The following is a 13368-nucleotide window of genomic DNA, read 5'->3' on the forward strand; positions in this document are numbered from 1 at the left end:
CTGAATGTGAACTGAGAATAGAAGTCTAAAGGTTTCCAATCCTGTTGTTGAGCCTGGGCTTTTTTGAGGTGCTGCCTTTCCTTGTAAAATCTCTTGTATCTTTCATCACGTAGAAGTTTTGGCATATAAATCTATGCCCTCTCTGAAACTCTGGATGTATTTATCATCTTTGGAACATCAGAACATATAGAGGTTTTCCAGATGAAATCTTACCTCCTCTGGAAGACTCCCTTGAAACTACATCTCAGAACTTCAGCGATACACCTTTACCAAACTTCTTAATTGATCTTCATATTATAGTCACTTAAATTTCATGGATTGGTTTATTTATCCACTAAGTCTCAAAATGTTTGATTTTTAAGGATTTTATTAGACAGTTGGGAGTGATAGAAAATAAATGATATACATCTTGCATAAAAGTTTCGCTTATCTTGCTTACTAGTCTCTCTGCTCCTCTTTGATTAATTTTATATAGAACTGTTTTTTAAAGAGTGCTGTCTTTTGCTAGTAGAATATTGATGTCACTTTCCCCTTTGTTTTCACATATAATATATGTCCTGTAGTTCCAACCATGGATCAACTGAGTGGACCATCTGTGGGCACCTTATGTCGATGTACCTAAATTAAAAGATCAAGTTATGAGACCTTAATTAATTCCTTGAAAGTAAATGTGTGTAGTTTTCAGATTCAGTGTAATGGAACAAACTTCCTCTTGTTAATTGTAGAGTCATTATGAAAATAAAACTATTTCTGTACAGATTCTTTTCACAAATCAAAAGAAGCTGAAACTGTGTAACTACAGATTATAAAGCGTACTTGGTTTTATGATCTTTATGCATATGTCTGAATTTATAAGTTAATTTGTCCACTGTCTGCAGCAAATAATTGTGGTTAGATCATACATATACAATTTTAAATGCTTAATTAGTATTTAACTTTTTATTTTTAGAAGATTAATATATGTTTACTGTGGAGAGAAATAGAAAATATTCAAAAGCAGAGGTTAACTTAAAACTACTGATTATCTAACCAATCAGAATCAAATTTAGCACATTTTTTTCCTAGCTATGTATGTGTGAGTATATTTATGAAAATGAGATTATAATGTAATGGAGATAATATCTCATGAGACTGCCAGTAGGATTAAATGAGCTCATGCAGCAGAGTGACTGGTACACCACAAGTACTCAATAATGTAGCTATTAGAAGGTAGTATTTACAATTTTTAACCCTACTTTTATCACTAGACTGCAAATAATGAACATTTGTTGTAAGTGGATATTCACTTACAATTTCTTTTTTTTAAAGGATGTGACTATATTCAGTTTTATAAATAAGCCAAGTTAATTTTCCTTATTTCTGGAATTATTTTAATTTTTATTATAATAAACAACAATGAGGCAAAATCCTTATTATTTGTTGAGCTTTAAAAAAAAAAAAAAACTCCTGTTATACCTTGTCTAGTTATTTTAGCATGACAATATGCACCTCTAAGAAGCTGCAGTCTAATTTATGATTTGACCATTTCTCCAAGAAAACAAGTACCTCACATAAATTTGTTTATCCTCCCCAAAACTTTATGCTATATTAGTCAAATATTTTATAGCTTACAGAATATTGTTATATTATATGCCAGTTATAAATTTACCTCTCATCTTTAAATCTATCCTGCATTGCCCTGCTTGGTAATACTGGAAATTGTGTTATTCACTCAGTTGTGCTACTCTTTGAGACCCATGGACTGTAGCCCACCAGGCTCCTCTCTCCATGGAATTCTCCAGGCGAGAATACTGGAGTGGGTTGCCATTTCCGCCTCCAGGGGAACTTACCCCAGGATTCTAACCTGCGTCTCCTGCATTGAGGCAGTTTCTTTACAGTCTGAGCCACCAGGAAAGCTGCTGGTGATACTGGAGATGGGCCCTGAAAACATTTCTCCTTTGCCAGTTGGCTCAATATTATATATTGTAGTAAAAGGGCTGAGACACCCACTGCACTGCAGAGCAAGGCACTGGGCTTCTCTTTCTCATTCTGCTGTGCTATTCTTTTTGCTTTTGATGGCAGAGCTCTCAGCATATGGGATAAAGTCCGGTGATTTTCAAGCTTCATAGTTTCACTAGAAATCAAATGACTTCCTGCTAATCAATCACAGTCCACTGGGTATGGACCATCTCTTTCTACTAACATCCAGGGAACTTCCTTACCTTCCAGTAGGCCATAGTATTTCCCCCTTCAGCAAGGTCTGAATCTCAGCTTCATGGTGGTGGTTGGCTAGCAAGAGGTCTTCCAAGTGCATTTCTTCCTTTGGTAGTCTTCCTCAGCCTTTGGGGTAAAAATTCTCCCATTTACTATTCCTATGTTGTTTAAAGGTCTCTTAACCTTTTTTAGTAATTAAACCATCTCTTACAAATTACTAATTCTTTATATTAATATGTATTAATTTATATTCAAATTATTTATGTTCAAATTGCTGAGTGTTTTATGTTTCCTGATAGAACTTGATCCACACTGTAATTTTAAATAGCTAACATTCATTTATATTTACTTATATATTTATCATTTCCTGATCTTTATTACAAGCTAAAGGTTTGAGCGTCCACCTGAGGGCTCGTTTCTTCATTGTGATGCAATCTGTTTAGTATTTTGTAGAGTGCAAGTGTGAGGGGTACAAAGTCTTTTGTTGATTTGGCCTGAAAACTTCTTTATTTAACCATCATATTAAAATCATATTTCCAGTGAATATATACTTCTAGATTAATAATGACCCCTCCCCTTTTCATACGTTATATATTTTACTCCATTGTTTTCTAGCTGCCTAATTTTGGTTGATATTCAGCCATTAGGATGTGACTTCAGTTCAAGTACTGTGTTTTGCTTCTGCCTGCTGGCTATTTTATTGTTTATATTTGATTAATCAGCAATTGACAAATTGCCATTAGCAAGTGAGTAGTTTTCTTTGAAATTATCTCATGGAATTCAATGACATTCTTGAGTCCATGGATTATTCTTTTTTTTTTTTTCCTATGCCATTATCCTTTTCTTCTTGTTTTAGGAATCTGAAATTTGTCTGATCTTCAGGTTGAGTTTCACCTACTCTTTTATTTTCATTTATTTTTCTCTCTGTTCTTCAGTTTGGATGTTCTTTGTTGAGTTCATTAATCCTGTTTTCCCATGAGATCACCACCAAATTGTGAAGAAGGTTGTTAGTATTTTTTATTGTTGAGGCTGAGTCTTCATGCGGTATACAGTTCAATGACTGTTGACAAATTGTGTACACCTTGGTACAACAACGAACAAGATATAACCTATATTCTGTCATCTCAGAAATTTCCTTCACATCCACTTTCAGCCATTTCATCTACTTCATAAATAATCCTTATTTCAGAAACCATAAATTAATTATGCAATACATTAACCATGAACTTCCAGATGTTAAAGCTGGTTTTAGAAAAAAGCAGAGGAACCAGAGATCAAATTGCCAACATCTGCTGGATCATCGAAAAATCAAGAGAGTTCCAGAAAAACATCTATTTCTGCCTTATGACTATGCCAAAGCCTTTGACTGTGTGGATCACAATAAATTGTGGAAGATTCTGAAAGAGAAAGGCATACCAGACCACCTGACCTGCCTCTTGAGAAACCTGTATGCAGGTCAGGAAGCAACAGTTAGAACCAGACATGGAACAACAGACTGGTTCTAAATAGGAAAAAGAGTACGTCAAGGCTGTATATTGTCACCCTGCTTATTTAACTTATATGCAGAGTACATCATGAGAAATGCTGGGCTAGAGGAAGCACAAACTGGAATCAAGATTGCTAGGAGAAATATCAATAACCCCAGATATACAGATGACACCACCCTTGTGGCAGAGTGAAGAACTAAAGAGCCTCTTGATGAAAGTGAAAGAGGAAAGTGAAAAAGTTGGCTTAAAGCTCAACATTCAGAAAACGAAGATCATGGCATCTGGTCCCATCACTTCATGGTAAATAGATGGGGAAACAGTGGAAATAGTGTCAGACTTTATTTATTTGGCCTCCAAAATCACTGCAGATGGTGATTGCAGCCATAAAATTAAAAGATGCTTACTCCTTGGAAGGAAAGTTATGACCAACCTAGATAGCATATTCAAAAGCAGAGACATTACTTTGTCAACAAAGGTCCATCTAGTCAAGGCTATTGTTTTTCCAGCGATCATGTATGGATGTGAGAGTTGGACTGTGAAGAAAGCTGAACACAGAAGAATTGATGCTTTTGAACTGTGGTGTTGGAGAAGATTCTTGAGAGTCCCTTGGACTGCAAGAGATCCAACCAGTCCATTCTAAAGGAGATCAGTCCTGGGTATTTTGGAAGGAATGATGCTAAAGCTGAAACCCCAGTACTTTGGCCACCTCATGTGAAGAGTTGACTCATTGGAAAAGACTCTGATGCTGGGAGGGATTGGGGGCAGGAGGAGAATGGGATGATAGGATGAGATGGCTCGATGGCATCACCGACTCGATGGATGTGAGCTTGGGTGAACTCCAGGAGTTGGTGATGGACAGGGAAGTCTGGCGTGCTGCGATTCATGGGGTCGCAAAGAGTAGGACATGACTGAGCAACTGAACTGAACTGAGGGTATGGTAGTGGAAACTCATTGTCATTTTAATTTATATTTCTCTGATTACTACAATGTTAAACACTTTGCTTATGCTTATTAACTAGTAATTTATCTTTCTTTTAGCAACAGCAAGGGATTCTACCCATTTTTATTGGTTATTTTTTGTTGCTTATCATGAATCAATAGTTATTTACATGGTCTAAATCTGTCTATATATATACATATATGTATGTATTATAAATATATCCTCCGAGTGTGTTCACAGTGAGAAGTTTTTAATTTTAATAAAGTTCAATTTATCTTTATTTTTCCTTTTATTGAGTCTCTAATTCTCCCAAGTATTCTTTTAAAAATAAGTTTTATATTTTTGCTTTTATATTTGTGTCTATGACCTATTTATAATTAAGGTTTTTGTATGGTATGAGGTACAGATCAAAGATTTTGTTTTCGTATATATTTACCTACTTTTTCAAGGATTTTTTTTTTAAGTTAAATTTTTTCCCTCTTTTTATTACCTTAACCCTTTGATGGAAATCAATAAACATTCTGGACTCTATTCTGTTTCATTTAGTCTTAACAGTATTAAGCCTTCCAATTTATGAATATATATTTACTCTTAAGATTTGCTTAGGTTTTAACTTACCTGGAAAATATTCCAGGACTCCTGGATCTTGCTCTCTTAGATGATCTCCATCTGTGCCTCTCATATGTGGAAATATTTTTATTCAACTTACTGAATTATGCAAGCAATTTATACATAATCAGATTTTATTTTCATAGTTTTTGTTCCTAGAAGAAAGGAGCTGGCCCCCAGAAGTTATCATTTATATAATCATTGGGAATAAATTATTTCATTAAGATGATTTTAAAGTATGCAACTAGACAAATTTAGTTTCTATAATTTTGGCACAAACAAAAATGGAGTTAATTCTTTGATAACGATACCAATTCATCTACAATGCTGCTTTAGGAAGAATTTAAATCTATATTATTTAAGCACTTAGAGCCAGGCATTACTCTTCAGGCTGAAAACATAAGTACAATATGAATTGTAACCTCACAAACATGGGGCTGGTAGGATTATTAACTTTGTTTAAACAAATTTCTCAACATTCTAAGTATATTAAGTTGCAAGAGTATTACTTTATATAATTTTTGTTTCCATTTTTCATTTATTTCTTTGAACTTTATATCCCAGTTGTAACTATTATTATGAGGTATACATGTGCATTTGTGTGGATTTGTGAAGAAAGCTGAGCACCGAAGAATTGATGCTTTTGAACTGTGGTGTTGGAGAAGACTCTTGAGAGTCCCTTGGACTGCAAGGAGATCCAACCAGTCCATTCTAAAGGAGATCAGCCCTGGGTGTTCCTTGGAAGGAATGATGCTAAAGCTGAAACTCCACTACTTTGGCCACCTCACGCGAAGAGTTAACTCATTGGAAAAGACTCTGATGCTAGGAGGGATTGGGGGCAGGAGGAAAAGGGGACGACAGAGGACGAGATGGCTGGATGGCATCACTGACTCGATAGACATAAGTTTGAGTGAAATCCGGGAGTTGGTGATAGACAAGGAGGCCTGGCGTGCTGCGATTCATGGGGTCACAAAGAGTCGGACACGACTGAGCAACTGAACTGAACTGAACTGATACCAATAATTTATTAAATGCTGCCTGTCACCTGTTTTATAGAATTTTTAAGACATGCAACTTGTCTCTTCCACCTCTATCTTCATTCTTTGATTACCACTCTCCCCTTCAAATCCTTCTGAATGAGATTCATATTATGTCCCATTTCACTGACTAGCTCTTCAGTTTAATAGGTAATACTTACCTATTTGAACTATTTATTGAGTTGTCTATTTTAACTGTGATATTTTCACACCCATAACAACTTGATATGGCTGTTTTGTTTTACTATTTTATGTTGCTATTTCATGTTTACAGTATCTACCTTTGCTATTTGACCACACTTCAATGCTTGTTGAATCAACTTCCTTCTTTAGGTTTGGAGTTTGTTATCTTTCTCTTATATCTGTGGTGCTCTCAAGATGTCTTTTTTGCTTTTCTTGTAAGTGTATATTGCCTTGGGGTATTAGTCACCTTTACTGGGTTCCTGACCTTTGTTTCCCTTGGTGACTTTAGAGGGTAGGGTCATGTCAAGGAACCATCATGGGAAAATTTGTCCATTTACCCAGACTCTGTTATTTTTAAAAAAGATATCCTCCCCTTCCTTTCTCTCCTAGCCAGCACTGTACCTGTTTTCTTTCGCTTTCTTAAAAAAAAAAAAAAAAAAACAAACAGAAAACCCAATAATGTCTATCAGTCTAGAAGCGGGCAACAGAGGATGAGATGGTTGGATGGTATCACTGACTCAATGGGCATGAGTTTGAGCAAAGTTAGGGAGTCGGTGATGGACAGAGCAGACTGGCGTGTTGTGATTCACGCGGTTGCAAAGAGTTGGACATGACTTAGCGACTGAACAACAACAGCACTGTTTCCACTCCAGGTTCTTCTGCTTTTTGTTCTCATTACCTCTACCTGCACCTCTCTGTCACTCCCCTACCCACGCACTGCACTAATTATCTTCTTTTGCCCCCAACTGATCCGCCAACCTCTCTATGATTTTGACTGGATGAGAGATTCAGCAGCCTCTTCTGGAACATCTTCAGGATTGGATTACATAGAAGGAGCCAGAAGACCATATTATTTTACTGTATTTTCAGGAACTAGAACTTGGAATAGTCCCTCAGTAGATAAATATGCATGTATATGTGCTAATTTGTTTCAGTTGTGTCTGAATCTGCAATGGTAGCCCAACTGGACTGTAGCCCACCAGGCTCCTCAGTCCAAGGGATTCTCTGGGCAAGAATGCTGGAGTTGGTTGCCATGCCCTCCTCATTGGATAAATATGGAGAAATATAAATTAACTCCTTAAATTTTTACCACTGTAGAATCTCAGAAGTTAAATAGCATTCTAAAGTTAAATGAAAAACCTTTTTGTCAGTTCTTTGAGGACAAATAATAAAACATACCCTTTCACTTATAATTCTCTTATTCAAGCTATAGCTCAGAATAGGGGGTCTATAAATGTTATGTCATCTGTGAATCAGTTTCTGTATAATTTGTTATTAAATCTCAAAGATCTTATGATCAAATTAATTGGAATAGCTAGGAAAAGCCTAACAAAAATACTATGCTTTTTGTGAGCTATTTTCAGAATAGCTCAAGTCATTGAAAATTTGTTAGTACACAATCACCCCATGACACTACACATTCCTCACTGATAAATACAGCATACATCCAAGACTTCAATATGTACCATACTTACAATATTGATGCTTTCATGCTTTTAAATACTGAGTTTTGTACTTATTAATCTGATATGATTCTGTAAGTCTTTGAAACTTAATACCAAACAAATAAGAAATAAGAGATGTGAGGATTTCTATAAACTTGCTCAACAGTTTTAAAAAGAAGTACAATCTGATAGTGATTTTATCTTCTCCCATCCTATACACTTAAAAGGATGGGGCTGATTTGATGAGAGGAGATGGCATTCACCCATCCATTTAAAATCGGTGCTATATTTCCAAGGGCTAAAAGAGTTCCAGTTGCACTGTTCATTACTTTGGAAGTGTCACATTTCCTAGTATGACAAGATGTATTATGGATGGGGTATTTTACAGATGTGGAGAAATCTCTTTCCAAGTTTTTTATTTGATTTTCTCCTCTTCTGCCTCTTTGTATTTTAGCGGCCAACCTTGGGATAATGGGATTACTTTATGCCTTCCACATCAGGCTCTGGATGAGTGCACAGAGGCCAGTGGCAAGAGAAATAAGATGGCTGTAAAAATGCAAACATTGGAAGTTAAAAAAGGTGCACCCAATAACTTGCCCTTAAATTTAAAGGGAACTAAATGAGGAACTTCTGGACAATTTATCTTGCTGTTTACTGATAACAAGTCACTTTGTTTTTATGTGCTCAGTCTAGTATTCCATAATTTATTTGAAAGAAGATGAGAAATAATGTAGATAAATGATGAAGTGTCAGGGTCTGACGCTCTTAAATGAAGCTATTATGGTCAAAGAGAAAACGTAAAACCTGCGGCTCATTATGAGAGTGTTCTACTTGTCAGTTAAGTGAAAAGGCCTGGAATGATTTCCAGTTTATTTGTCATTGCAGTTATTAAAGCTGTCTTTTTGGTGCCATGAAAATGAATTGAAGACTTTATTCGAAGTAAATTTGTACTAAAGCTTTCAGATGTATCTTATGTGAACTCAGTGAGGCAGGGAAGCAGCTTAAAGGCTGAAATATTATGAGAAGACAGCAACCAAAGCCTTTGAAACACCAGAATATTTAAGTGCCAATAAATAATAAAGTGTTTTCTTGACTAGGGAAGAAACTTTTTGACTGACATATTGGATAAGATTGGTAACAGTTGCTAATTGTTGGTAGATATTTTATTCCAATAAGGAATAAATTGTCTACATCTTTTAGTAGCAGTTATACCAGAGTATCTTTCCTGAGATTGATTTCTAAGAAAAGTGAAAAGATGTATCATTTAAAATAAGATATAAACATATAATGAGAATTAACAGAACAGGTACATCACAGAAAAAGAAAAGGCTTAGTTCCTTCTGAATAAACTAACTACTAAGGCTCTAAAAACAAGCTTTTATAAAATTTAGAAAGGAAGACATTCAGAAAACCTAAATTGCATAATCTGTTTCCTAATTGATTTATTGGATTGCAAAGGCTACATCTTACTACAAGGAATAAATATATTATTTACATTTTTATCTCACATGTCTGTTTTTAAAATACTTCCTTGCTGAGGTATGAGAATAACTTATATTTTAGTTTATGTTAGAAGGAGATCAGATCAGATAGACTGCGATATGGTTGAGATGAGCTATTCTTTTTGAAACACTAAAAAATTAACTTTTTGTGTGTGTTATTTCATGTTTAGGAAGGAGGCCTTTGGGGTTTCCCTAAACTAGACCGGCAGGTAAAAATACTTTTTTGTATAGTTTAGCTGTGATTTTTCATAGTTTAAAATAGCAATTAATAGGTGTAAAGGAAAATTAAAAGACTCTTTCTTTACATTGGTTTCAACCCCATCACACAAAATAAGTAGAGTCACTAAGCTAAATGTTTACTTCAAGTCTGAGAAATCTTTCAGCCATGTTTTTGACTCTTTATTGTGGATATTATAAATGTTTTGACACACCTTCAGCATCAGTTTAAAAATAAAATGGATTCTGCATCCCCTTTAGAGGTCAACTTTCAGTGTTTCATTCAGATTTTATAGCCATTTTTAGTTGTTTTTGTCAAAGTAAAAGGTCTACCAGGCTCTTCATTATATGCCTTATTATCAGGTATTTAAATGTACAACAAAATATTCTTTTGAAATAAAACTCAATGTTATAGGGATATTTTAAATATTTCCATTACTTTTATATGCTAATAACTATAAGAAGTCACCGTGATTTAAAAATAAATGCTTTAAAAAATCATAGTTGTGATGTGACAACAGAGAAGTCTACATCATAATAATAACTCCTTTAAGGTACAGAGTTTAGATTGATTCAGGCTAATTCAGTCTAAGATTGTATCCATACTCCCAATAAAACTTGTAAAAAATGATTGAATTCTGTTGGATAAGCAGTTATTTGGGGGACATTTTTGATGATTCATTTATTAATGTTTTTGCTTATAGATCCGCTTTTTGTTTATAGATACATTCCATAGTTCAGCTCAGTTCAGTTGCTCAGTCATGTCTGACTCTTTGCAACCCCATGAGCTGCAGCACGCCAGGCCTTCCTGTCCATCATCAGCTCCCGGAGTTTACCTGAACTCATGTCCATCGAGTCAGTGATGCCATCCAACAATCTCATCCTCTGTTGTCCATTTCTCCTCCTGCCCTCAATCTTTCCCAGCATCAGGGTCTTTTCCAATGAGTCAGCTCTTCACATCAGGTGGCCAAAGTATTGGAGTTTCAGCTTCAACATCAGTCCTTCCAATGAACACCCAGGACTGATCTCCTTTAGGATGGACTAGTTGGATATCCTTGCAGTCCAAGGGACTTTCAAGAGTCTTCTCCAACATCACAGTTCAAAAGTATCAATTCTTCGGCACTCAGCTCTCTTTATAGTCCAACTCTCACATCCATACATGACTACTGGAAAAACCATAGCCTTAACTAGATGGACCTTTGTTGGCAAAGTAATATCTCTGGTTTTTAATATGCTGTCTAGCTTGGTCATAACTTTCCTTCCAGGGGGTCTTTTAATTTCATGGCTGCAATCACCATCTGTAGTGATCTTGGAGCCCCCCAAAATAAAGACTCTCACTGTTTCCAATGTTTCCCCATCTATTTGCCATGAAGTGATGGGACCAGATGCCATGATCTTCGTTTTCTGAATGTTGAGTTTTAAGCCAACTTAAATACATTAATGTATTCCATAAAGTCCTTTTAATTTTGAGTATACTCAAGTTTTTATTTCAAGTTCATCAGTTAATTGACTTTGGGTGGTCAATCAAATATATTTTATCCCATTTTACTTAAAGAATACCTAGTAATCTTTTGTCTATTTCTGAACTTCTGGTAATTTTTCTGATATTTATATGTTTGTATTGAGGTCTTTTCCTTCAAAGGTATTGCTCTAGAAGAAAGTTATACCCACATGTCAGTGTGGTTTGGTTGGATTGGTGAGGCATTTCTATAGTGCACCAAAGTAGACAGTGTTCTTGACTTTCTTAAAATTATTGGTTTGATCAATGTCTTATTTGGAATTTAATTTTTTTCTAATATATTCTCTAAAAATGCCCTGATAAATATAGTTACATTAATTCCATTAAAAGGGAAATTAAAACTTAAATCTTAACAATGCTTATCTTATAGATACATGAATAAGTAATAATAATAAGATATTACATTAAAAATGTCCTACAGTGACTGGATGTTTGTTGTGGATTGGACTGTGTCCCTACAAAATTCAGATGTTAAAAACTCAACTCCCAATATGACTATATTTTGAGATATGGTCTTAAATGAGATAATTAAGGCTGAATGAAAGAATAAATAAGAGGCCCTAATCTGATAGGCTGGCCTTAATCTGATAGGCTGGTGTCTTTTTAAAGAGGAAGAGACATCAGGGATGTGTGTGCATAGAGGAAAGATCCTGTGTGGACAACTTGAGAAGGCCATTCAAGCCAAGGAAAGAGGTATGAAAAGAAAACCAACCATGCCAGCACCTTGATCTTCAATTCTCAGCCTCCACAGTTGTGAGAAAGTAAATTAGTGTTATTTAAACCATCCATTCTGTAGTGTTTTGTTCTATTTTAGCAGCCTAGCAGACTAATATAATGCTATTTGTTTACTAGAATATATGTGCTATTAAACATCTTACAATTCATATAAATTTAAATCTAATTTATATAAATGGTCATCATCACTTCATCCCTGGAAGTGCAGATAGACTAGAAGGAATTGAAAAACAAATCAAATAAAACTACATAATAATATACTACCAAAATATTTACTATACATCTTTAAAACCTATTAGCTTATTCCTTTGATATTACCAGAATATCTCTTTTATTTTTTAAAAACCAGTTCATAGTTTTTTCTCACTTCTCTATGGATTTTTTCCCATTCCTTGAGCTGAAGCAAGGATAAATGTATTGTTTATTTCAATTACTTCTCAGAGAGAATACCACTAGTTTCAAAGAGTCTGACTTCATTGGACAGCTGGTCATGCTCCTTAATCCCAGCTTGCATTGCTTCTGGCTAGGTCTACTCACAAGAGGGTGTAGAATAAAAAGGACAATTTGAATCACAGTCTTATCTTGCTAAGGCTTTGTTCAGGGATATCTGTTTATACTTCTGCAAGAGGCTTAGAAATAGACTAAATGTGACAACATGCAACCATCTCCAGACTTAAATACTGTTGAGAAAGCCAGACCCTGGCTTTTGGTCAGTGATATATTATTTTTCCTTGAAAGATGGTGGACCAATGTAGAGGGGAAAAAAAGAATCAATAAATATGAACAAAAAGTTGTTCTTTTTATCCTATTAGTACTTTAGGAAAAAAAAACTGTATTAAAAATATCTAATTTGAATGTTACACAGTAACTGAAAGCCTATTACTTTCCCTCATTTTTGCTTTCCTTACCTTTATTCTTCATTTCCCCTTTTAATTGTCCACATACTGCATTTTTTCAAAAAATATACGATTTCTTACTTTCCTCCCATTCGTTAACAATCTGTGATTTCAAACTTCTGAGAGCTTTCCAAATGATAAAAATATAAAGCGTATTAGAGTCTCTTATGGAAGCAGTTCAGTGTAAAGTCTCTTTGTAGCCCAGAAAAGAAAAGTCAGCCACCACTATAGTTAATGCATGTTAAAATAAATAAAACATGGGTGCATACTTATTCACCTTGTCACGCGAGTGTGTGTTCCTCGGTTCTTTGTCTCGTCACAACAAAGATTTGGAGCAACGGACATTAAAGCCCTCTACACGTCACAGCTCTTGGGTCTTGGACAAACCTTGCTACAGCTCTTAGGCAAATCAGTGTTACAGCTCTATTTTATTTAGAAGATAGCAGGAGAATCCAAGACTTGAAGAGAAGAGAGTGGAGGAGTGCGTGGGGAGGGAGGGAGAGAGAGAGAGAAAGTGAGTGAGAGAGAGAGAGAGAGAGAGAGAGCGCATGCACACGGGAGAGAGTCCGAGAGAAAGCACTTTGGCTCCTCCTTTTATAAGTTTTT

General features: G+C 35.3%; 1 long non-coding RNA gene across 1 annotated transcript; it reads right to left on the bottom strand.

Annotated features, from left to right (window-relative positions):
• Positions 1 to 361: 361 nt before the first annotated feature.
• On the bottom strand, positions 362 to 13168 carry LOC123328520. The gene is made up of 3 exons (XR_006543401.2): positions 13040 to 13168; positions 2202 to 2319; positions 362 to 618 (listed from the first exon to the last, which is right to left on the bottom strand). It is a non-coding gene; the product is annotated as an uncharacterized LOC123328520 (long non-coding RNA).
• Between the last annotated feature and the right edge of the window lie 200 nt (positions 13169 to 13368).

The sequence above is a fragment of the Bubalus bubalis genome, chromosome 2, assembly GCF_019923935.1.
Source record: "Bubalus bubalis isolate 160015118507 breed Murrah chromosome 2, NDDB_SH_1, whole genome shotgun sequence".
In the NCBI taxonomy this organism is placed as follows: domain Eukaryota; kingdom Metazoa; phylum Chordata; class Mammalia; order Artiodactyla; family Bovidae; genus Bubalus; species Bubalus bubalis.